This window comes from Lagenorhynchus albirostris, chromosome 6, assembly GCF_949774975.1.
Source record: "Lagenorhynchus albirostris chromosome 6, mLagAlb1.1, whole genome shotgun sequence".
Taxonomy (NCBI): domain Eukaryota; kingdom Metazoa; phylum Chordata; class Mammalia; order Artiodactyla; family Delphinidae; genus Lagenorhynchus; species Lagenorhynchus albirostris.
In genome coordinates, this window is record NC_083100.1 from 81,838,092 (window position 1) to 81,863,350 (window position 25,259).

A 25,259-nucleotide genomic window follows, 5' to 3' on the forward strand; every position below is an offset into this window, starting at 1 on the left:
CTAAATATCAAAACCAGGACGATGCCTCTCAAGTTTTTTTAGATATAGTACATGGCTTTGTAAAAGAAACATGACTGAAGAACCAAGGTCATCTGACAGAAAAGGTAAGACATAAAAATAAACCAAACTAACTTAAAAACTTTCCAAATATTGAACAAGGGTTTCTGAGTCTTACATTGCCTAATTTTATAGGTGCTAGATATGCAGTCTTAGACAAGCTTGCTTGAATATTCTTCTACTATTAGAGATACGTATTATTGTAAACAACAACGAGATTGAAATAAAAGCTCTGAAAGAAATGTTATTTTCTTAAAGAAATCTCTTCTAAACAAGCTGTACATGTGAAAAAATATAATTCAGGCATTAACTATGCATACCTTTAATAAGAACTGAGATATATTATTGCTTACAATGGGGACATCAGCTATTCGAAATGCTTTACTTGTAAATAGTCTAGTCTTTAAAAAGCTCTATAAGGTAGGTAATGAAATCAGTGAAACCCAGTTTTACAGATGAGGAAACTCAGGTGCACAGAAGTTAAAGTTGCTCAAGTTCACACAACTGGAAAGAAGAAACACTGTTTAATAAAAAGTAGAAGAGCTGATAATATAACTGAAGGATATTTTAGTTACTGCAGTCTTTATATGATGTAAATTCTAAAATACAAAATGTTAAATCCAATGTAAAAATGGAGTACTGAGTATTTTTAATTCAACAATTTAAACACTGCCCCAAACAAACCAGAAACAGAAGGGAACTGCCTCAACTTGATACAGGGCATCATGAAAAACCCACAGCTATCATCATACTTAATGATGAGAGACTGTATGCTTTCTCTCCAAATCAGGAACAAGTCTTTTCCCCTTGTATACAATATGATACTAGAGTTTCTAGGTAGGGCAATTAGGCAAGAAAAAGGAGAAAAAAAAAAAAAAAAAGAAAGGAGAGCCAGATTTCAAAGGAAAAAGTAAACTGATCTTTATTTACAGAGGACATGATTTTTTTAATATGTAGAAAATCCTAAGGAATCCACCATAGAAACTACTAGAATAAGTGAGTTCAGTAAGACACCAGGATAAAAGACCAATATACAAAAGTCAGCTGTACATCAATACACTAGCAATGAACAATCTGAAAGTGAAATTAAGAAAACAATTCTATTTACAAGAGCCTGAAAAGAAAATACTTAGAAATAAACTTCTAAAAAGTATAAGACTTAAGCTTTAAATTTTTAAAACTACAAAATATTAAGATATTAAAGAAAACCTAAATAAGTTGAAGAATACGGCATACTTCTGAATCAGAAGACTTACCATTATTAAGACAGTAACAGTAATATTCCTGAAATTGTCTACAGAATAAATGCAATCACTATCAAATAATCTATCAAATTCTGCAGAACTGACAAGCTGATTAGGATTTCAAATGGAAATGCAAGAATAACCAAAATAATCTTGAAAAAGAATAACAAAGTAGAGAACCGACACTTCACAAAATGAAAACAATGTGATAATGGCACAAGAATACAGGTGTAGATTAATGGAACAGATCCAAGAGTCAAGAAATAAATCCTTACATTTATGGTCAACTGGTTTTTGACAAGGATTCTAAGACCATTCAATGGTGAAATAATAGTCTTTTCAACAAACAATGCTGGGTGTAATCAAATATCCATATGAAAAAGAAAAAAGTGGACCACTTCCTTATATCATACACAAACATTAACTCTAAATGGGTCACATAGTTTGCTGTAAGAGATATATTATAAAACTTTAAAAGAAAAGATAGGAATAAATGTTTGCGACCTTGGGACAGGCAAAGCATTCTTTAGATACGACACCAAAAACACAAGCAATAAAAGAAAAATAAAGTTAGACTTCACCAATATTAGGAACTTTTGTGTTATAAGGAATACCATCAAGAAAGTGAAAAGACAACCCACAGAATGGGAGAAAATATCTGTAAATCATGTACCTAATAGGGGACAACTCAAATGTCCATCAATTGACAGATGGATAAACAAAATGTTATAACCATATACTGAAATACTATTCATCAATGCAAAGGAATTAGGATACATACTGTAACATAGGCAAGCATTATGTTACACAAGAGAAGCAAGTCACAAAAGACCACATATTATATGATTCCGTTTGTATGAATAAGCAAATCCATAGGAAAAGAACGAGTAAATTAGTGATTTCTTAGAGCTGGAGGGTGGGGAGAATAGGGAGTGACCACTAATGGGTACATGGGGTTTTTTGGGGGGTAATTAAAATACTCTAAAAATTGATTGTGTTGATTATTGCACTATTCTATGAATGTATTAAAAAATCACTGAATCATACACTTTTGGTGGGTGAATTATCAATATTTGGTATAAGTTACAGCTCAATAAAACTGTTAAAATAACTTAAATATCATATTTTTACCTTATATAAATTACTTGTGAGTGAAACCTACCTTAGGTGACCTGGGGAGATGCCCCCTTTGTGAAAGAGAAAAGGTTAAAATCCTCTTTGTCATGTGCTGCCTATTTTGACCAACACCAAGCTAGAACAGTTCTACTATTAAACTATTATCAGATATAATAGTTTAATATTAATGACTGTAAAGCTAAAATGATTAACTTTTAATAGTTTTTCTTGAAAATACAATTGATTTATAACAATAATTTAATACAGCAAATTAATTCATTCCTGTAATTGGGGGCACATTTTTGAAACTAACTTATTTGGTAGAATGAGACTATGTCACCCATTGTTTTAGTCAGTCCCTGGGGACATTACATAGGTTCACTCATCTTTTGTGAATATTTACTGAGTACTGATTATGGCGGCACTGTGCTAAGTGCTGGGTATTCAGTGGTGACCATTCTTTGAGGGGTATGGTGGAATAATGGTAATGCCTACTTTAGTAATAAGCAGGACAAGATGTTTTGTAGTGTTTTATGCTTTATGGTAAAGACTTCCCAGGTCACAAACAGTTTTTTCCTGTGTCCTGGAGCAGAACCCAAATTCTCTTTTAACTAAAGATGCAGCATGCTATAAGCATGAATTTTTAATTCAATCTGTATGACTATTTTTTTTTCCTAGCTATGAGACCTTGAACAAGTTATTTAGATTCTCTGTGCCTTAATTTCTACATCAACAAAATGGGGATAATGGTTGCCCTTCACAGAAACTCCATTTTTTAATTGAAAAAGTAGAGAATAAATAGCCATAAGAAATCTATTTAAGAACTGTTATTGAAATTCTGTAGACGCTATAGCCATGTACCTTTTCATCATAATCTCCAAAGATGTTTTCACGTTGTAGAAATGCCTTTTTTCCCCCAGCTTCTCTTGTGGGTAATTACTTAAAAAAACAGTAAGAGAAATGATGTTTATGGAAAATTATTTGTAAGCTATATATATTTTTTCAACTCTTTTAGGTAGTATTCTTAAACTTTCACTACCAGAAGACTAAAAACTCAAACTATGTTATCTTATCTATATTATACAAAAAGGTATAAAATAACAAGGAATGACTTATTTGACCACTGTAATTTATGGAAAAGGACTGAACCTCTATTCTACAAGTTGATCATATTCAGTAATAAAAATTCCTATTTCCCAGCCAGGGAAACCCTGCAGCCAGATCTATCAATGTGCTGAAGAAGCCCAAGAGAGACAACAATACTATTAATGGAGATCTATCTACACAAATAGAAATTACTGGACATAAGAGAAAAATCAGCAGCTCAAAAGAGAAGAGCAATGTGAACAAGCTGTGCAAATGGCACCCAATGAAGAGAAACAATGCAAGAAACAAGAGAGGTGACTGAAATTTTCTAATTTTGTTTTCAGTTACATTTGAGGGGTATTGTGGAAATAAAACAAGAATAAACTCCCACGGAAAAGGAGCAATCAATAATAAAACAAAACCAAAAAAGGTTGTACTATTCTACATACTCCCCCTGGTCCATGAAATTCAGATTTTCTCTACATATTCAGGTGTTATTTTTAAACTCAACCTGAGAAGCAATCGATTAAATCCACTGTTATTTTTATTTTTAATTCTTAGATGTTTAGTTTTCAGATGTTTGCTGTTGGCAGAAAGCAATGGTAAGATTCAGAGGTCTGGCAAGGCATTTCAAAGTCAAGTAGGACTCAGGAATTCTTTGTTAAGGGAAGTTCTGTGCACTAAAGGAGTGTGGCAGACATCCCTGGCTCCTGACCACTGAATACCACCAGTAGTCCTTTCTCAATCATGGTGATAACCTAAAAAGGACCCTAGCATTTCCAATATATCCCTTGGGGGAATATACAAGGGAGCTGAGAAGGAGCAGTACTAGCCACACACACATACAAAAGAGGTAAATACTTAAATGTCGAAAATAAAAAGATCTCTAGGATAGAATACAGGATGATAATTTCATAATCTTGCAGTAGAGATTTCCTTTCTTAGCATGACACAAAGACCAGAAATCATAAAAGAAAAGATTGACACACTTGACTAAACCAAAATGTAGATATGATAAATTGGGGAAACATATTTATAACTTACAAAAGGGACAAGTAAATATTCTTAATATAAAAAATTCTCCCACAAACTTAATAAAAAAGAAACTATCCAAGAGAAAAACAAACAAAAGAAATGACTAGAAAATTCACTAAAGAAGAAAATTTATATAACAATAGGGATATTTTAGTACTTATTATGTACCAGATGCAATAGGTACATAGCATCTGCCTTACATGAATTTCGTTATTAAGGAGAGGCTATAGAATTCTCAACAATTCTACAGTGTCTTCTAATTTCAGATCAGTATTATAGTAAGGTCAATTAGCTTGCCAAAGTTACACAGCATGTCAATGATGGAGACTGGGTTTCAAGCTCTAATACCAGAACTCAAGAGTTTTATCACTGTTTTCTACCAGTAACAATGTCACTGCTACAGGTGTATTTAATGGAATAATAAGTACACAGATGTCTGTACAAGACAATAAGTGCACTCACTATTTATAACTGAGAAAAAAGTAAATAATCTAAATAATTATCAACAAGGAATTTATTTACTAACATATAGCATATCCACCATACCATGTAATATGCAGGAATTAAAAACAGTAAGGTAAATCTATGTAGCAATATGGGAATATTTTAGTAATATGTTGGTAGATTTTTAAAAATCAACTTGCAAAACAGAATTAGAGTATGATCTCATGTTATTTTTATTATTTACAATAATTAGTAAAAACATCTTCCTTTTGGAAAAAAAAGAAGGGAAAACTACATTTAACAAATCATTTCCTATATAAGCTCATAGGTTTTATATATTGGTAAAATGTCTTATGCTGTTACATAGGTATTACCTTCAATTTATACTGGAAATTTCTGATGTGTTATTCCTAATGACAGCAGGTAATAACTAACTTATTCTCACCTCTAAACAATTAACCAACAATTTTATAGCTTGCTAAGAGATTATCTAGAGTACTCATAGTATTTAAGTCAGCCACCTTCCTTATTGGTTTTCTCTAAAAATTCCATTAAGCTATTTCAGGATAGAGTACTTTAAAAAAAAGTAGTTGAGCAACATGTATCAAAAATTTTAAAATTTCAATCCTCTTTGATCTAGCAATAGCTAGATTTTTCATTCAAAAGAAATTGTGACCACAGATTTATTTCATCAGTATCATCAGAGCGCTAGTATAATAAAAAATTTAAATCAATCACAGGAAGCTGTTTAAATAAGTCATGGAACAACTACACAATATTATACAGCCATATAAAATAATAGTGCAGAAAAAATTAAATAACCTGGAAAGAGGTCCACAGTATATTGTTAATGACAAAATTCAAGTAACAAAGTGGCATATACAACATGAACTCATTTCAAAACTAGAAATCCCTAAAGAGAAAGATCTGGGAGGGTAAGCACCAAAGTGATTATCTCTGGATGGTGTAATTACATGTGATTTTAATTTTCCTCTTCTATATTTTCTAAAAGAAAAAATATTACATTTGTAATAACAAAATTAGTAGTTGAAAAAATTGAAAAGAATCAAAATTGTGTGCTGTGTTATATTTACCATATGGTATATAGTCATCTTCAGATTATTCATAGAGAGGGGAAAAAATGGGGTACAAAAGCAAAGTGATGATCATTTATTAACCCAGTTCACCATCTTGTCCTACTTTTCCTAGCAGCCTCTTCCATGCTAAAAATTGGCTGTCACAACAGAATAAGGTGTACTTAGGCTACTCACATTCCACTGCAACACGGAAAGTAGTGAATGGGTCCTCCATGCATGTCATTTTAAGTTCCTCTATCCTCTAACAAAACTGGGGATGTCAACAACATTTTAATTAGAGATTGGAAGCTGTTAACAGTAAATGCCAAAAATATCAATAGTACAAGTTTGAGAGTAGTTACTATAAATCAGAAAGTTTTCCACAAGGTAATATTCCCAGCAGATGAAATACAATGTACCTATTTTTTAAGAGTTAAACTTTATGTGCAAAAGGGAAGCATCAATCATTGAAAGAATTATTATGAGAATTAAGAAGATGCTCTAAAGTCATACCACCTATTTCTCAACCAACCCCAACCTCACCTGAGGTATTACAGATGGAGCGAACGTGATAAAACCAGCAAGATTTTTAGCTATGGTTTGAAAATGCACAGCTGCAGATGCCATACAATAGAGGGTCCAACTCATTGTATGCTAGAGTAGAAGTAATATTGGTGATTGTTTTCTACATATCTGGTCTAATAAAACTTTTAGATTACCAAACAGATACCTGAATTTTAGAGCTAGTCAGAGGCAGAACTGGGCCTCCAAGGATTTCTGAGTCTAACTGAAAGAATTTTTAAAATTCCAAGTTCAGCACTATAATAATAGACAAAATGAGATAGACAAGCCATAAACAGAATTATCATGGGGATTAGATTTAAATACAAATCAGTATAATTGGGTGGCAAAGTAGATAATGACTCAATGATAAGCATTTAAAAATAGTAAATTTTTAAGAGAAGAAATAGCACTTTAGACTCTTTTTATTAAGTATTAGAGACCACGAACTACAAAGAGGCTCATGTGATAATTCCTCATGCTTTTTTTTTATTTTGAAATGTGTGAAAAATTCATAAAGACATTCATTTTGCACCTAGTAGCAAGTATTTGGTGCAAAGGTTTGCTAGGCCAGTTTAGAAAAACAATTCAAGAGAAGCTAATAAATGGTATAGTTTTTTAAAGAAAGAAAGAGCATTTTAGTTCAGGATATTTATGACAGAGCAGAACCGCCAATAAAAAATATACATGCTGAGGAGATTCCTTGGAGAACAGGATTTCAGTAGAGACATTAAAGGTTCTCACAAATGAGTATGTGTACACATACAGATACACACACACACACACACACACACACACACACATAATTTCTTATATAGGCTGAAAAAAAAATGAATCAAAACAAATTGTTAGAGAAACAAATTGTTCTCTTTTACTACTAAAGAGATATAGTTGTAGATATAGAATAGCTAAATTTAAATTCTGTGACACTATACATCAAAGTTACAAAAATGTATTTCACTTTTCCAAGATCTCTGAAAACTTGCAAACTTAAGGAAAGTTCCAATAATAGTACCTCCAGAGAACACCTAATAACTTCCACCTAGTTTAACATATTTTTAACCACTTGCCACATTTGCCCTCCCCCCTTTATGGGTATGTGCTTGTGTGTCTGCATACCTATATCTATACATACACTTTTTTTTTTGCTGAACTATTTGAGAGTTACTTGTACACACTGCAGCACTTGATTGATGTATACTCTTCAGTATGTATCACCCAAGAATAATGATACTCTCTACATAATTGTGATAATATAATTATCACATTCAGGACACTTTACATTGATAATATAATTTATAATCCATATTTCTATTTTACCATTTGTCTCCCAAGCCATTTGCCTTTTGTTGGTTTTACTGTTTTGTTTTTTTTTTCAAATTATGATCCAATCAATCTTCATTCTCCTTTCATCTAGAGCAATTCTCCAATCTTGTCTAGTTTTTCACATCACTGACATTTTGGAAGTCTAGATCACTTGTTTCTCAGACTATTTCTCGATTTGAATCTGTCTGGTTAATTCCTCATGAATAGATTTAGGTTAAACACTATTGGCAGGACTATAACAAAGGTGCATCTTTTCCTTCTGAGGTGCAACATATTAGGAGGCACATGATGCCACACTGTCCTTTATTGGTGTTTTGAAGTTTAATCGTATGGTTAAGATGGTAGCTGCCAGATTTCTCCATTTTACAGGTAATATTCTAATTAATAAGTGACCTGTGAGGTGATACTTGGAGACCATGTGAATATCCTGTTTACAAGCAGTCTTTTTACCCAATAATTTTAGCATCAACTGGTGACTGCGGCCTTAATTATTACAATCGTTGTAAAGAAAAGTGATTTTCCATTTCTTTTATCCTTTCTACATTTGTTAGATGGCATTCTGTAAAAAGCACTTTCCCTTCATCCATTCTTCTCTCTAATTTCTTTTATGTATCAGTGTGGACTTACAGATTATTGTTTTTAATTCAGTGTGTTACAATCCATTTCTATCATTATTTTTTTGATTTGGGACATAACTGTCTCAAATATGTTCAGAGGGAGCCCCCTTAAAGCTAGCTCCTATGCTCTTTGGACATGTCTGTTCAGTTTTTAAGCCTGTTCCAAAATACATTTAAAAATAACGACATTTGAAAACAAAAGTCAATATTATATCAAATAGAACTCTACTAGAAGTACTCCCTCCAAACTCAGGAATAAAAATAAGGATATTAATTATTACCAATATTATTCAAAGTGGTTTTGAATATATTTTACATATGTAAAACAACAGAAAAAGAAACATAAGGAATTAATATAACATAGGAAGAGGTAAGATATTATTTTGATGAAATGTACACTATGAAATCTAAAAGAATCAGTGCAGAAATTATAGCATTAATGAGTAGTAATTTTTCCAGATGTAAGTCAAACATGCTAAAGTAATATCATCAAGTTACAACTAGGTAGAAAATAGAAAGGAAGAAGAGACTTCATTCCAAATAACGAGGAAAAACTGCATTATTTAGAATGTAATTTAATAAGAGCTGCATTTAATCTCTACGAAGACAACCATTAAACTTAATTAGTATCTTTAAACTATGACTTAAATAAATGGAGACATGTTCTTGAATGGGTGGCCATAATATTATGAGTTTTTAGTTAAACATAGTGGATTAAACATATGTTCCTTTCTACTCCTTCCTGAAACACCATTTAAAAGATAGTAAATGTATATATACATTTTAAATTATAATACTACAAGAAAAAAAAGAAAGGAGACAAAACAGATAGAAGGTATCAATATACTTTTTGAAACTGGAAACTGAATTGATTAAAAATAACCCAAAGGGTGAGAAAGGTAAGGGAGAAAGAGAAGGAGGTAGGCAGGAAGCAGGGGAGGAAGGGAGGGGAAGAGAGAGAGACAGAAAAGGCAGTTTTATCGCAAAACTTCAGAAAAGCTAAGGAATTGTATTTCTGGATAGAAGGGTATAATAAGGTAGGGCTTCAAATGGATAGATTTGTTCACAATTTTTTAAAAGAGGATGCCAAACTGATCTTCCCTACTCTGGAGCCAGGTGACTACTTAAATAGTTGATTGAAGTTTTATTCTGTAAAAGTTTGAACCAAGAGGCTTTAGATTATGAGTCACCAAAAAGAGATGAGAGTGGAATAATTTGTCTTATTTAACAACTGGGATTAAGTAAAGGTTTATTACACCACTCCCTTTCCACTGATTGCCTCCCAGAATGCTGGCATACAGGGTTTTCCTCCAGAGACAAGACACTGGAAAATTCCTCTCTGAGTAATCTGAACTGCCTAAGAGTAAATACCTGCAGATACTGACATTTGGTGACCTCCCAACAAAGAGATCAGTTCATCGTGCATTCAAAGCTCAGTGAAGCTCTCCAATCAACAAGCTCTGCTCATAGTACACAGAGATAGGAATTCAAACCACATAAACAGAAAAACTGAACGTGGAGAAACATACATTCAGGGAACAGAAGAAACTTCAAAAAATGTATTTAAAAACTTCACAGAAATAAGAAACTATATTGTATCCAGGAAGCAAGAATCAGAAGCTATAAAAAAAGAAACTCTCAGAGAACAAGATCGATCAATGAAAAAAGAAAGGCAGAGTTTTAAAGTGGATTCAAATATAAAGCTAAAAACTCTTCCCTAAGGTAGAAACAAAATGATAGAGAAATGAACAATAGGAAACAAAAGATACGACAGTAAGAGTCTAAGAGGTCCGGTATCCAAATAAAAGGAGTTCCAAGGATACAACAACAACAACAACAACAACAACATGGTCAATAACAGCAAATTAGAAGACAGGAAACCATCAAAGAAATAAAACATGAAAAATCTGCAAATGGAATACCCAGGTCAAAGGATGAAAACTGAGCAAACAACAAGGTGAATCATTAAGAGAGTAGAAAGCACTGAGGAAAAAGAGAAGGTTCTAAAAGATTCCAGAGACTGGGCAGGGAGAACTCCTGTGCCTAAGATGAAATTCTGAAAGGTTACTGTTCTTTTAACAACAATATTAGAAACTAAAAGATAATGGTCTCAAAAACTCTGAAATAGATATGGGATTCAGGAAACTGAATTAGAACTATTTTTCATCCCTGCTAATATTTCCTGTTAACGATTACGGAGCACAATTTTACAAACTTTAATGGAAAAAGCTTAGATAAATCAGACATACAATCAGACAAACCTGGATTGAACTCTAGCTCAACTTCTCACTAGATTTGTAATCAATGGGTTATTTAGCTTCATTTTCATAAGAGAATAATAATGCCTAACTCATAGAATTGTTCTAAGAATTATACATAACTTTTATGAAACACCAAAAAGGTATTTGATAATATGTTACCATTATTTTCAGAACTATCATTTGTATTATTTAATTGAAGTGCTAGCCGTAATAGATAAATGCTAAAAAAAGTAAATATTTAAACAATTGTAGAAAATATGTTAAATTTTAGTAATTAAATAAACAGAATATCAATATGATGTGGTCATCAAATTGATCACTGCAAAGCTATGTAGAAACATGGAAAAATAATTAGAAATTGTCAAAGAAAATGTCAGATTATAAAATATATGTACAGAATAATTTTAACTACATAAAAATATATATGCCTAAGCATTAGAACTGAAAAGTCAATATACAGAAATATAGTTTTATTAGAGTACTGGCATCTTGAATTATGATTCTTATTTAAGAATTTACTTAACGGCATGTTATCTATTTTTAATAGTGTTCAGATCACTGTAGAAACTACGAATAAGTAAAAAGAAACTGTGTTAATAATCACCCCAAACCGCATGCCCAAGAGCTATTAATTTTGACTTTTGCAATGGATTATGATTATATATATACACACCATTGTTTTTTAAAAATTAGACTGTATATTTTAACTTGCAACCGTCTCTGTTTCCCCTCAACAAATTACCACAAACTTCTTTTGATGGCATTCAAAGAAATCTTTTAAAATTGCATTTAGCATTTCATTATTTGGATGTTTCATACTCAACTCAACCCATTCTCTTATTGTGAGGTAAATGTTTGTTTCCAATATTTTAATTTTCTGTAAAGTGATGTAATGTCCACTCTCATGGCTAAATCTCTATACATACCTTTAATTGTTTTTATAAATTCGTAGAAGCGAAATTTATGTGTCATAAATATAAATCTTTTAACTTGGATATACACTGCCAAACTGCTCTGCACAGGAGTTGTAGCAATTAACATCTTTGCCAATAAGAGATAAGAAAGTTTCTGGATTTTTGAATGCTCGTTAATTTGGGGTTTCAAATTCTGTTTCCTTCCTTCTTCCTTTCTTTTCTTCCTTACTTTTCTAATTTGATAAGAAAAACGGTACTCTATAGTTACTTCTATCAGTATTTCTTGGATCACTAATGATTTTAAATATTTGAAACATTCATGTCTGTGTATGTCCGCTGTCCAAATTTCTTGAAGCACCATGCTCAGAGTCAGTTTGGGACTTTAGTCTTGGCTTTGCCATTTACAAGCTGTATAACGGACTTCTATATCCTGTAACACGAGTATCACCTGAAAACAACTAAAATAAAATAAGAAATATAAAAAATACTTAAATGATCCCATGAGGTAAGAAAAAAAGTAAGGAATTCTGGGGACAAGACTAAGTGAAGACTGGTATTCAGAGTAGTAAGGTAAGCACTTGAGTTGTCTTTTGTCTTAAGAATATTTGCTGAATCAGCTGAAGTTGAGTATTAATTTTTGAGGCCTCAAAAGGTAGGATGTCTAACAGCAGACCCCCCCCCCCAAGAGTGCTGGGGCCACAAAGCACTACTCACTTAGTATAAGAGTTAGTTAGACACAATAATGATGATCATGATAATAATAGGAAAACACTTATAGAACTTACTGTGTTCTAAGTGCTTCAAAGATATTAACTCATTTTATCCTCAGAAAACCCATAAAAACGGCACCATTATAATCTTTATCTTAGAGACCAAGACACTGAAGAACAGAAAGGTTAAGTAATTTGTTCAAGGTTAGCAGTAGAGCCAAAATGCAAATTCAGACAGTCTGGGTCTAGGCACAATGCTCTTAAGCATTATGCCATAACACCCCCACCCTCTTGCTTCCTTCCCTAAGAGGAAATGTAAGGGAAATTGCCTATACAGAACTTTGACACTGGATGGATGGGAAAAATAAGTTCTCTCTGATAATTTGTAACCACGAGCTAACCCTCACTGCAGTTTGCAGTCTGAAGTCTCACTACTCTTTTGTTACACAAAATCTCAAGCCAAGATTTTAAAGTGGTCCTATATTAATAGTATCATACTAATACTGTCAGGCATCTGATAGAAACGAATGTACACCTTGAAACACAGGTATCAAAATACTTTCACATGTAAAGTTCAAAGAAAAATGAGTAGCTCAAGATTTTAAAAATCATTTAAATATATTAAAAAACAAGGCATCATATGTAAAACAAATAAACAACAACGTATGGCAGAATCCCTCCTAAGAAGTTGCCAGGTATTAGAATTACTGCACATACAATAAATATGTTTAACATGTTTCAAGAAGTAAAAAGTTTAATAATGTAAGAAAAGATGAATTCTGAAAAAAGGAGAAAAGAGAATTTTTAAAAATGCAAAGTATGATAAAGCAAAAGAAGTCAATCAATAGGTTAAACAGTAACTTCAATATAGTTGAAATGAGAATTAGAGAACTGTAATCGAGAAATGAATATATTATGTCAGATGTAATCCTGAGACATAAAGAGGCATGGAAAATATTGCAAACAGATCTCATGTACATCTGAATTAAAGCTCTAGCAAAGACAGAAAGAGGTAGAGGATATATTGGAAGAGTGAAACTGTTAATACAAGAAAAAGAAAAGACATCAAAAGCAAACAGAAAAAAAAGATAAATTACATTCAAAGGACTGACAGACCAATAATTAAACTTTTGAAAGAAAAAGAATCCACAAGACAGTGAAATAATAACTTTAATGGGCTAAAAGAAATTAACCTAGTAACCTAGAATTTTATACCCAATAAAATTCTTCTAACAATGAGAGTGAAATAAGGTCATTTAGAGATAAAGACTGAGAGTGTTTATCACTCTCATGTCCTCATTGAATTTATTTTCAATCAAAAGTTCTGAAATGCCTAAAGAATGATGAGGTGAAAAAAAGTGGTAAATATAAACAATATTAACATTATAAAATATGATATTTATTTCTTACAGAATTAAAAACATAAGCAAAAATATATAAATTTGGAAAAGGTAAGCAGAGTTAAAATATTCTCTTCTAAGGTCTTTTTGTTTGGGTAGAGAGTAAAGGTATGCATATAATTTAAACAGTATACATGATAACATTTCTAGGGTAAGCAAGTATAACCTCCAAACCAGTAGGAAAAAAAATGAATGAGAAAAAAATAGTGAAGAATGCACAAAGAAGTCAATAAAAGAAAGAAAGAGAAACAAAGAAATGATGGGAAAATAAATATACCAAATTAAATGGCAGAAATAAACCCAAATACATCAGTAATTACAATAAACGTAAACTGGCTGTATAGTCTAGTTAAAAGATAAAAATTGTCAGATTGGATTTAAAAAAACTTAGCTATATTGTTCTCTTTTCAAAAGATACATCCATAACATAAATAAAAGTACAAAATGGAAAAAGATATTAATACAAATATCAAAATTATATTAATATAAGGAAAAAAGCATTACTAGAAATAAAGAGGATCATTGTTAAATGATAAAAAGTTTACTTCTTAAGTCAGAAAGAAAAAGACAAATACCATATGCTAACACATATATATGGAATTTAAGAAAAAAAAATGTCATGAAGAACCTAGGGGTAAGGCAGGAATAAAGACGCAGACCTCCTAGAGAACGGACTTGAGGTTATGGGGAGGGGGAAGGGTGAGCTGTGACAGGGCGAGAGAGAGTCATGGACATATACACACTAACAAACGTAGTAAGGTAGATAGCTAGTGGGAAGCAGCCGCATGGCACAGGGATATTGGCTCGGTGCTTTGTGACAGCCTGGAGGGGTGGGATAGGGAGGGTGGGAGGGAGGGAGACGCAAGAGGGAAGACATATGGGAACATAAGTTTATGTATGACTGATTCACTTTGTTATAAAGCAGAAACTAACACACCATTGTAAAGCAATTATACCCCAATAAAGATGTTAAAAAAAAAAAGTTTACTTCTTCAGGAAAATATAACAATAACAAAGTTGTACACAGCTAACGATCTCAAAATATATCAAGCAAAACTTGACAAGGAAAACTAAACAAACGATGTAAAATGGGCGATATATAGTTTAGCTTAGTAACTGAAAGGTCAAGAAGACAACGTCATAAGAACATAAAAGATTTGAACAATTACCCTTATCTAATGGACATATGTATAAAATGATACCCAGAGTTGTAAAATACACGTTATTTTCAAGTACATTTCCAAAATAGAACACTTCAAAAGCTGATCACAAACTAGGCCACAAAAATAAGGCTCAGCAAGTTAAATAATTGATATTATACAAACCACATTCTTTAACAACAATGAGATTAAGATAGAATTTAATAACAAAAAGATAACTAGAAATAATTCAATTGTTTTAAAAATAAGCAGCATACTTCTAAATAACTCGAAATGGAAATTGGAACTAAATATTCAGTGACAACCTAATATGAAAACCTGTGGTATATGTGAAAATCAATAACTGAAGAGAATTTTATAACCTTAAATGCCTACTATGGAAAAGGATGAAAATTAGTGACCTGAGAATCCAATAAAACAGACTTTATAAAAGAAACACAATAAACTTTAAAAAAAAAAAAAACAGGAGTTGAAAAAAGCAAAGGACAAGAAATAATTAAAATAAAAACCCAGAAATTGATGAAATAGAAAATAAAGATAAAATAGAGGTGACGGGAAAGCTAAAAATTGACTCTCTGAAAAGCGTAAAACTTCAAACCTCTGGATAGATTCAGCAAAAAGTTGTAAGGAAGAAAGGAAGAAAAAAGGGAGGGAGGGAAGAAGCGAGGAAGAGAAGGAGGAAGGGCAGGCATGCAGAAGTAGCTAGTGTCAGAAACTACATAACTACAGATGCTGCAGACATTAAAATAATAAGAGCATATTAAAACAGCTTCATGCCAATACATTTGAAGACAGATGAAATGAACAAACTAGAAAAATATAGCTTACTGCCACTGATTCAAGATTAAATAGAAAATTCTGAACAAAACTACTAAAGAAATTGAATCAACAGTAAAAATCTCCTCACAAATAAAATTCCAGATTCAGCTGTACAATCTAAGGTGTTATTTAACCTCTATGATTCTTTGTTTACTTATTTATGATATCCCATATTATCTCGTAAGTATTATGCTATCTCGCAAGCAATTTAATTTGAAGATTATATAAAAAAGTACATAAGGCAATCTGTGAACTCTAAGGTGTTACAAAAACTATAAATATTATTCACCTAATTTTAGATAAAAATCAGAAAGCCCATAACTTTAAAAAGACACATTCCAAAGAATCTTCCACAAAGTAAAATTTTCTCCAAAAGGCAAATCTTATTTTGCTACTGCATCCACTAAATACCTAATGATACATTCTTTGGGAGGAAAACTGGCCACAAAATAATACAACTGCAAATTAAAAATTCTGAAAAAATTTAGAGTAACCTTTACAAATAGTCAATATTGTGTGTTAAAAACTTAATGACAAAGTTACAAAATGTAGTTTAAGTAGTAACTATTTTTTGTTTAGTGCAATAGGTTAAAGATCCAAAGAAACAAAAAATAATATTGCAGAATGGGATGAAGAAGCATAACAAGACAATGTTTCATGGGTAATGAGTTAATGCTTTTTCCTTGTGAAACATAACCTTCTATGAATGTGCGCTTCATAAAATACCTATAAATCTATTCATATTCATCTTTTCATGTATGCTTTCATTCAACAAAGATGTTAGTGCCTACCAGGTATGAGGCACAAGTTTAGATGTTGAGGATACAAAGATGAAAAACAGTGAAGCTCACAACAATTTTACAGTCCAGTGAAGGAGAGAGAGATATATAAAGAGAAGTACCTGAGTATGCACAGGATACTACAGATGTTCACAGAGGAGGTACACCTAATGCAAAATGAAAAGATCGGAGAATGTCCGCAGAAGGGATGACTTCTAAGCTGTGTATGAGAGAAGAAATTAGAGTTAGCTAGGGGGAGACGGCTGGCCATTCCAGGAGGAGGGAACTCAGGCCACTGCTGTCACAGCTCCTCATGCCCCCTCTTACAACCTCATCATGCATTAATATGTTACATTACACTGGTCAAGCATGGCACCTGTCACAAAAATTATTTCATAAAGAACAGGATTTTAAATTTACTATTGGATAATGCTAAAAATGAGCTTTAATAATGTGAGTTATATAATGTGTTTAAATTATTCTCCTAACTCTGGCAAGATACCTTAAATTTATTTTGAAATCAAACTTTAGACATCCATGTTTGACTAAAATACAGTGAAATTAAAAAAAAAATCATGCCCATGTTGTTTCAGTTTTCCATATAGTGACATAGCTAGAAATTATAAGAAGCCAAGGGATGTATGACGGGATGGGAAAGTCGGGGGAGAGTCGGGCGTATCTCTGGTCCAGAACAAAGAAAGGGCACTTCACTGAATTCTGAGGCTACCTTTCCAAACTATTCCATGTACTAACTTGCCACCTTAGTATGCAGCATGTATCAGAATGTCAACAGGTTGTGTGTTTTCCTGAAAAGGTTCCCTGAACTAAGGCCACTATCCTGGGCTCTTCTTCTAGGACTGATTGGCTTTGGGGATTGTTTCTTATACCACTACTTCTATCTTAACTTTTCTATAACTCCAGTAACATTTACCCATGAACCACTAAATTAAATATTAAAGTATTTTCAAGGCCATAATGTTTTCAATTGCATTAATTTTGATCTCTGTAAGAAATGCACTCTACCATTAGGGATAGCTGTTACTCTGAAGAGGAAAAAAGTCACTGATGGAAAGCAAAATAATAGAAAGATCAAGTAGTAAGTAGCAACACAGTTGGGGCTGTGTTTGGCTTTGGTACAGTAAAGAAAAAGTTGATAATGTACATTTTGTTTTCTTCATGCTGCTTACATGGATACATGAGAAATTTATTCTAAGGCAACAGTCTGATTTCTCACAGAATGCTCTATTTTCTTACAGGAACTTATATTCTGATTAAATTTTTCCCATCTATCTTCTCTTGGTGAGTAGGAATGTTCTAGTCTTATACAACATAATAAATCATGCTTTTCATAGTTCCTTTTGTCTGACTTTAAAATTTCTTTGATTTGCCAATGAACAGACTGTGAGCTCCTAGTAGGGCCAATGTTCTGTTCTTATAAGTCTTCTGCTTTGTAAATGCCTACTACAAACAATCCAGGTTTATATATTCAGCTAGCTGAATAAAACAAGCGATTCTGATCACTCACATAAATGTTACATCAAAATCAAAATACTCAGCTGAGAAATATTACAGAAAAACTACAGGTACTGATACTAAATTGAAAGAACTCAGCATTTGGAGTTAGACGGATCTGGCTAGAATCTTATTGTCACTACTATGTCATAGCTGTGTAACAGACAAGCTACTTCATTTCTTCTAGCCTTTTGCTTTCTTCTCTTGAAATAAACAGAATAACATACACTCTTCAGAGGATTAAATGAGGTAACAAATGTACAGCAACTAGCAAAAAATAGTGGACATTACCATTTTCAACTCTGCTTTTTATCAAAGTAGATGGGGAGGTCTTTCTTAGGTCAGTGACTTTGAGATTTGGCTGAAGTAGATGAAAGCAATATCCTGTTTAACTTCATGCCCAGATCAACCTTGTTCCTACAATATTTTTGAGGCAGAAGAAAGGAGGATGGGATGGATTAGAACAGCAAACTTGAAAACAAGACTAGATACATGACTTTTAAACATTTTCCTTCTAATTTAATTCAGGCCCACCTGGATCACTTTAAATTGGAGGATTCTGTGAATGGTTAAGATAGGCTAAGTGAAACAACAAAGAGCTTGATTTGCATTTATGGGTATGTATTATGTATGTATATAGAGAGTGTTCAACGTATTTGTGTATGTATATACACGCATGTGTGAGTACACATACATACCTTACACAAACACACATAAGACAAATCTACGCATGGGAAAATCAGGACCAAACAAAGAAAAACAAAGAGAAATGTAATGAGTTGTAATTTAAAATTTAACATCTATTTTTACTGAAAGAACACAATTTTTAAAAAGTTTAGTATTCAGTTTATATTATAGCTGAGGCTAGTAGTCAGTATAGTGAAATAAAATGACGTTAAAAAAACAAACCCAACACTCTCCTATCCTAGCTAGCAAGCATAAAGATGGTAAAGTAGTACTGAAGTTCCTTTACTTAAATTTATTTTAGGTTCTGAAAGGATGTGCATTTAATTTCATTTATTTATATGTTTAAGGTGACAGCATACAAGCATTAGTTATATTGTAGTTTTATCTCTGTTTTAATTTTAAAACTTTGTTGATTTTTCTTTGAACCATGTCTAGCCTTCTTTTCTGCTTTTGCACTTATTGGACAGGATGGAGCTACTAACATTTATAAAATACCTCAAAAGTAATGTCAAAGACATCGTGGATGAATAACCGACAGGTGAACTATAAAGGGAAATTAATGACTGTTACTGGTGCAGTGGAACATAGATTTGATCTTATTTGTGAACATTCTTAAGTGAGGAATATGCAAGATTGTACCTTCCAAAGATGCTAATCAATAAATCAATCCTTTCCCACATTCTCTTCTTACAATGTGACTGACACTCCTCCCACTGAGAGGTAGGTGGTATTTTCCCTTCCCTTCAACATGAGCCCATGACTGTTCTAACAAGTAGAATATGGTAAAGATGATTAGGTCACCTGAGGTTAGATCATAAAAAGTATATAAAACTTCCACCTAATTTTCTTCTTCTTGAGACACTTGCTTTTGGGTCCTGGTCCCCATGCTATGAGGAAACTCAAACTAGCCCATGAGGAGACCATACAAAGTAGTCCTTTTAGAGAAGAATTAATTCCCCAAGCCAACATCCAAAATTAATTGCTAAAAAGTTGAATGAACAATGATGCAGATGACTTTAGCTCTCACAGACTTCCAATCCTCAAGCTGGACCCCAAACATCATGGAATTGAGACAAACCATCCCCACTATGCCCTGTCTGAAATCCTGACCCAGAATCTGTGAGTATAATAAATGTATGTTCTATCCCATTAGTTTTGGGTAATTTGTTATGCACCATTAGATAACTGGAATAAGGTACTTCCATACATGCAAGTTTGAGACTCTGGCATTTGAGGCCTATGTATAGAGGTTTGTACTTGTATGAAAATCTGAGTATATCTCTAATGATGGAGATGGGGAAGACAGGGGGGGTTAACATCTGATCTAATTTTCCCAGTCAATATATGGCTTTTGCTTTCTCTTGCATTAGGGACATTCTATTCTATTCTCTCAGCCTGAACATTCATCCTCCCCTGTGACCCAACACTCACTCTGATCTTCATCTCCTCAAAGGTCTTAGGTCTTACATAAAATGTCACATTCTCCCAGAAGACTCATCTGACTGCTAAGGAATGGATTTAGGTGCCCCTTCTATTAGATTTTAGTGAATTTATCACACTATGTTCCAGTTATTTATCCCTCCATCCTACTAGCCCGTAAGCTCCTTGAGGATATGAACTTTCTTATTTACTACTGCATACCCAGCATCAAGTAGTGATGGATGATCAATAAAAATCATCTTGATAAATGAGTATATGAATGAATGAATGCTTCTCTCTACCTCTACCCTGCTATAAAGGACTGAAAGGCAAGACCCTGGAAAGCTGGAGAAAGTAGATATTCAGAAACTGCAGGTTAGACGGGAATGAACAAAGACACAATGAAGTTAGCAGCTAAAGTCATAGGGTCTGATGAATTTCAGAGACAAAACAGTCTCCATTCTGGTTTCAGAAAATTCTGCAAATCAGACTCAGTTCTCCCTCAGTTTGTCTTACCTTTCTCTCCCGACACACACTTTCATTTCCTCATGTTACCTTGGTTTGTAGACCCTCATGATAACCTCCAGAAATTCAAAATCTCCTAATTTATCCAGGTCTGCCATTAAAAATGCCCCATACTTAGGATCATACAGCTGGCAGTTTTCAAGACAGTACTGATTTCATACATTTTTTTCTTTTCATTAATCTAAACATCAATCTACATGAAATAATATCATTATAAAAACTACCATATAAACGCATTCATGAATTGATGGAAGTGTAAGATGGATCCCAATTTTCTGGAGAGAAAAAAAGGACATCTGACTAAAGATTCCAAAATTATGCTCCAATTCTTGGAAGTTTTTGCTTCCATTCCTTAGTACTGATTTAAACTAAGTATCAATTTAATTATAACAATTAACTCTAGAGTATGAATCACTTTATCCCTCCCCAGGGATTATCAACAGGAGATGAGGGACTTGTTTCCTTAAACAAATTACCCAGTAAAGAATTACTTTTGAGTTAGGAATATCTTTCAGCATTCACTGTCTACTGCAGGTAGTGTATGCAAAAAGTCTCTCAAGGAGTACAAGTCTATGCTTTTTGCAGACTTGTATATTTATCCCTCTTCCTCGTTGTCACCTACTAGATAACTTCCTCTTCAAAAACTTCTTTCATTTTTTATCCCCTTGCACCTGGCTCACAGGCTTTTATTTTTACCCCAAAGTTGCAATCAACCAGAGTAACCACAATATGCTACATTAATAATCCCATACTTGTCTTCCATTTCTTGATTTTTCTTAGTGATTCAATCTACCATTTTTTTCCATGGACATGTCCCAGATGTCATTACTGCTCTACCCTCAAAATAATAAATTTAGACATTCTACTCTCTGACCATGACCTCCCAACATCCCAGCATTCTCTACTAATTACAATCCAATATATATACATTCTCAAGGCAAGTCATCTCCAAAGTAGGAAGTGTAAGACAATTGTAAGACAAGTGTCTTAAAATACACTTGTAAGACAAGTGTAAGACAATCCTGTAGAGCACAAGATGAAAGTCTTAGAACTTTTTAATCTTTCATTATTTATATTTTATATTTTTATAGTTTATATTTTTGTAGAATATATAAAGTAGGTTGCAGGTTATACAAAGTAGATTTTATTATACTTATGTAATTTAATATATTTTTAATAAGCTTTATATAAAGTATATGAGCATACAGGTAAATACATATAATTTATAAATATATACATCGATGGTATGTGTTAAAAAATTGAAGACCATTTCATTGGCTACTTTCTACCTTTTGTTCTTTCTCATTACTGCCTTCCCTACTCTGTTTTTATTGCGTTGTACATCACGTAAGCCACTCCCCTGTCAATATATTCAATTCCCCTGCCTCACTGTCCTTCCATTGTATCTGGGTTCCTGAGTGCTTCAACAGAAAAATTACAAAATATAAAACTCTACAGATAGTGGCCACCATAAATCCTTGGTAAGCACCCTCAATTTGGGCCTCAATGATGCCTGGTAATCCTATTAGCTTTTCCTCTTTAGCTCTCTCAACCTCTCCCTAGTGATTGTTTCAAACATTCATCACTTTTCTAAAAACTCTGTCCTTACCAGCTCTTCCCTCACTCCCAGCAGAGCATATAAAGTGCTGGTTAATAGGAAAAAAAAAAATCACTGCCCTTAGATGAGATGAGAACTCAGTTCCCTCAATTTTCTACCACCAATGCTACAAACTACTATTCATAGATTTCCAACATTTCTTCTTCCCTCCTCTTAGTATGGAAAGGTATTTCTTTTCGTGCTCTGGTTTTTTAGTCTCAATCCTCTTACCTGTTTATCATTTCTGTTGCTAATTTGTTCAGTCTCTCTATTACCCTTAGCAGTTAAACATGCTTAAGTCTCTCCAATTATTAAAAGAGCTCTCCTCCAGTCTCAGGTTCTTTCCAGGTAGTACTCTTTTTTTCTCCTTCTTTTTTCCTCCTTCTTTTCTCCTTCTCCGTCTTTTTTCACAGACACTGTGAAAATTAAGAACCTCTGCCTTAAATGTTGTCCACAGGGCTCTGCCACAGGCCCTCTTTCCTTTACAGTATGCATGTACAAACTCACCTACTCTTGTGGCTTAAGTATGATCTAAATGCTGATAAATCCCAAATCTGTATCTTCAGCTCAGATCTCTCTTCGGATTTCTAGACCTATCTATGTATTCAAATCTTTCATTCAGACAGAAACACTCTGATGGTTTATATGTCTCGAACTCAAGATATCTCAAACTGAATTAATCACTCCCCATCCCCCAAATAACCCACTTATTACTGTTCTTCCAATGAACTACTAAATTCCAACAACTATAACTCTTAAATATCTCTCCAATCTATTACTTTCTATCCCTATTCTTCCTACAGGTCACCATCATTGCTTAACTGGACTGATACTGGAGATTCTTAACTGGCCTCGCACCTACAATCTTGCTCTCCTTCAATCCATACTCTTCACTGCAACCAGAATGACTTTTCTAAAATGCAAACTTTATTACATTATTCTACTCACATTGCTCAAACTTTATCATGCTTTAAACCTTCCAGTGGCTTCTCCTCGCCTTCAGAATAATTTTAAAATACCTTAACACAACTTATAAAGTCCTTCATGAATGTGCCCCTGCCTGCCCTCCCCCTACATTCAAAGCTCAAATACTGAATTTCCAGTTCTTTAAAGGGTCATCCTTCTCTCTCCTCTAGGCACTGGAACAAGATTATTCCTACCTGAAATAATTTTTCCATGTCTTTACTGGTGTAGGTAACTACTTATTTTTCAGGTCTCAATTTAAATGCCACAGCTTCCAGGGAGGCCTTTCCTATGTCCAGTCTGTGGTATAGGCCAGTGGCAGAGCTGGTGCTCAACAAATAGTCAAATGTACCTCCTCTGCATTTTCTAGCATGCCTTCGAGTAAGGTTGGGGGAATGAGGTTGATTTCTGGCCAGTAAGATGAGAGGAAAAAGAAGTAAACAACTTACAGGATTGTCCTTAAAAATGTCCAATTCTCTACTTCCTACTTCCTCTGTCATGACAACTGAAGAAGCCACCTGAAGAAGCAAGATGGAGGAGAAATGCCTGATATAAACTGGATCTTACTTGTGTGAAAAGCAAATTCCTTGTGTAATAAATTACTGAGATATCTGGGTTAATTTGCTACCAAGATTAACCTAGCCTACACTTACTAATAACAATACAGGGCTTCTGCTATATACTCCCACAGGACTCCTTTACTACCTAGCATAGTTTGTTATTGCTTACCTGTCTGTGTGCCCAGATAAGACTCTTAGCATTTTAAGGAAAAGTTTTGTGCTTCTCCTGTTCCCTGCCTTATGTCTAGAATGTAGCATAGTGCTTGAAACTTACAAGGCATTAAGAAAATATTTTGGTACATGAATGAATGGATCAATATAACCTACTTTGTTTAGTAGAATACTGTAGTACCACCAGTTTGAATTTGTAAGTAATACTATATACCAGATATTTTATCTGCCAGTATTTTTTCTATATCTTTTATTTTTCGTCAAAAGCAGCTATATATATTTTGTATCCTGTTTTAATTTTTTTCACTAAACATGTTTTAATTTTTTTCACTAAACTAAACACTAAAAAAAAAAGAAAAAACTTGATACATACTATCAATGTTTTTTCAATTCAAGGCATCTAGAAAGGCATACCATAAATGTATAAGAATTTTTTTTTTTGCGGTACGCGGGCCTCTCACTGTTGTGGCCTCTCCCGTTGCGGAGCACAGGCTCCGGACGCGCAGGCTCAGTGGCCATGGCTCACGGGCCCAGCCGCTCCGCGGCATGTGGGATCTTCCCGGACCGGGGCACGAACCCGTGTCCCCTGCATCGGCAGGCGGACTCTCAACCACTGCGCCACCAGGGAAGCCCTCGATTAAGTTTTTAATGCGGAAAAATTGAAGCTATCAATTCCAAAACAAAGGGTACTACCAGAGACTGCATAAATAAGACATCTAAAAAAATATATATATAAACCCAATTATACTACAATTAAGAGGAACATAACAGAAATGGAGACATAGCATTGACTCTGATGATTCTCTTGTTCCTCCTCCACTCCACCATAATTCTCCAAAGATAAATGAAATTTTGATTCTAAGAGCCAAGGAAAGCACAATGCCTGGCATCAGCAGATCCAAGTTTAAGTTCTGGCCACTTCATTTAGTAGTTGTATGGCCTTATGCATAATCTCTCTGTATTTATATTATTTTTGAGAGAGGTGTGTCTCTTTCTGCAGCAGAGTTTCTCAGCCTAACACTACTGATATTTTTGGACTGGATAACTCTTTGTTGTTGGAGGCTGTCTTGTGCACTGTAAGATGTTTAGCGCAGCATATCTGACCTCTACCCACTAGATGCCAGTAGTAATATCTTGCTACTCTCAGGTGAGGACAATCAAAAATATCTCCAAACATTGTGCAATGTGCAATGAGGAGCTGAGAACCACTGCTTTAAGAT

The 25,259-nt window shown here is 33.5% G+C and overlaps 1 protein-coding gene across 1 annotated transcript in view; it reads right to left on the minus strand.

Moving 5' to 3' along the window:
* Positions 1–25,259, minus strand: part of MBD5 (methyl-CpG binding domain protein 5) — a 405,640-nt gene that overhangs the window by 317,949 nt on the left and 62,432 nt on the right. Inside the window, exons 3-5 of the mRNA XM_060152942.1 lie at positions 23,758–23,826; positions 18,409–18,534; positions 16,728–16,825 (exon numbers count right to left, since the gene is read on the minus strand). The gene's annotated coding sequence lies outside the window, so the exon portion shown is untranslated. The remainder of the gene's footprint in view (positions 1–16,727; positions 16,826–18,408; positions 18,535–23,757; positions 23,827–25,259) is intronic.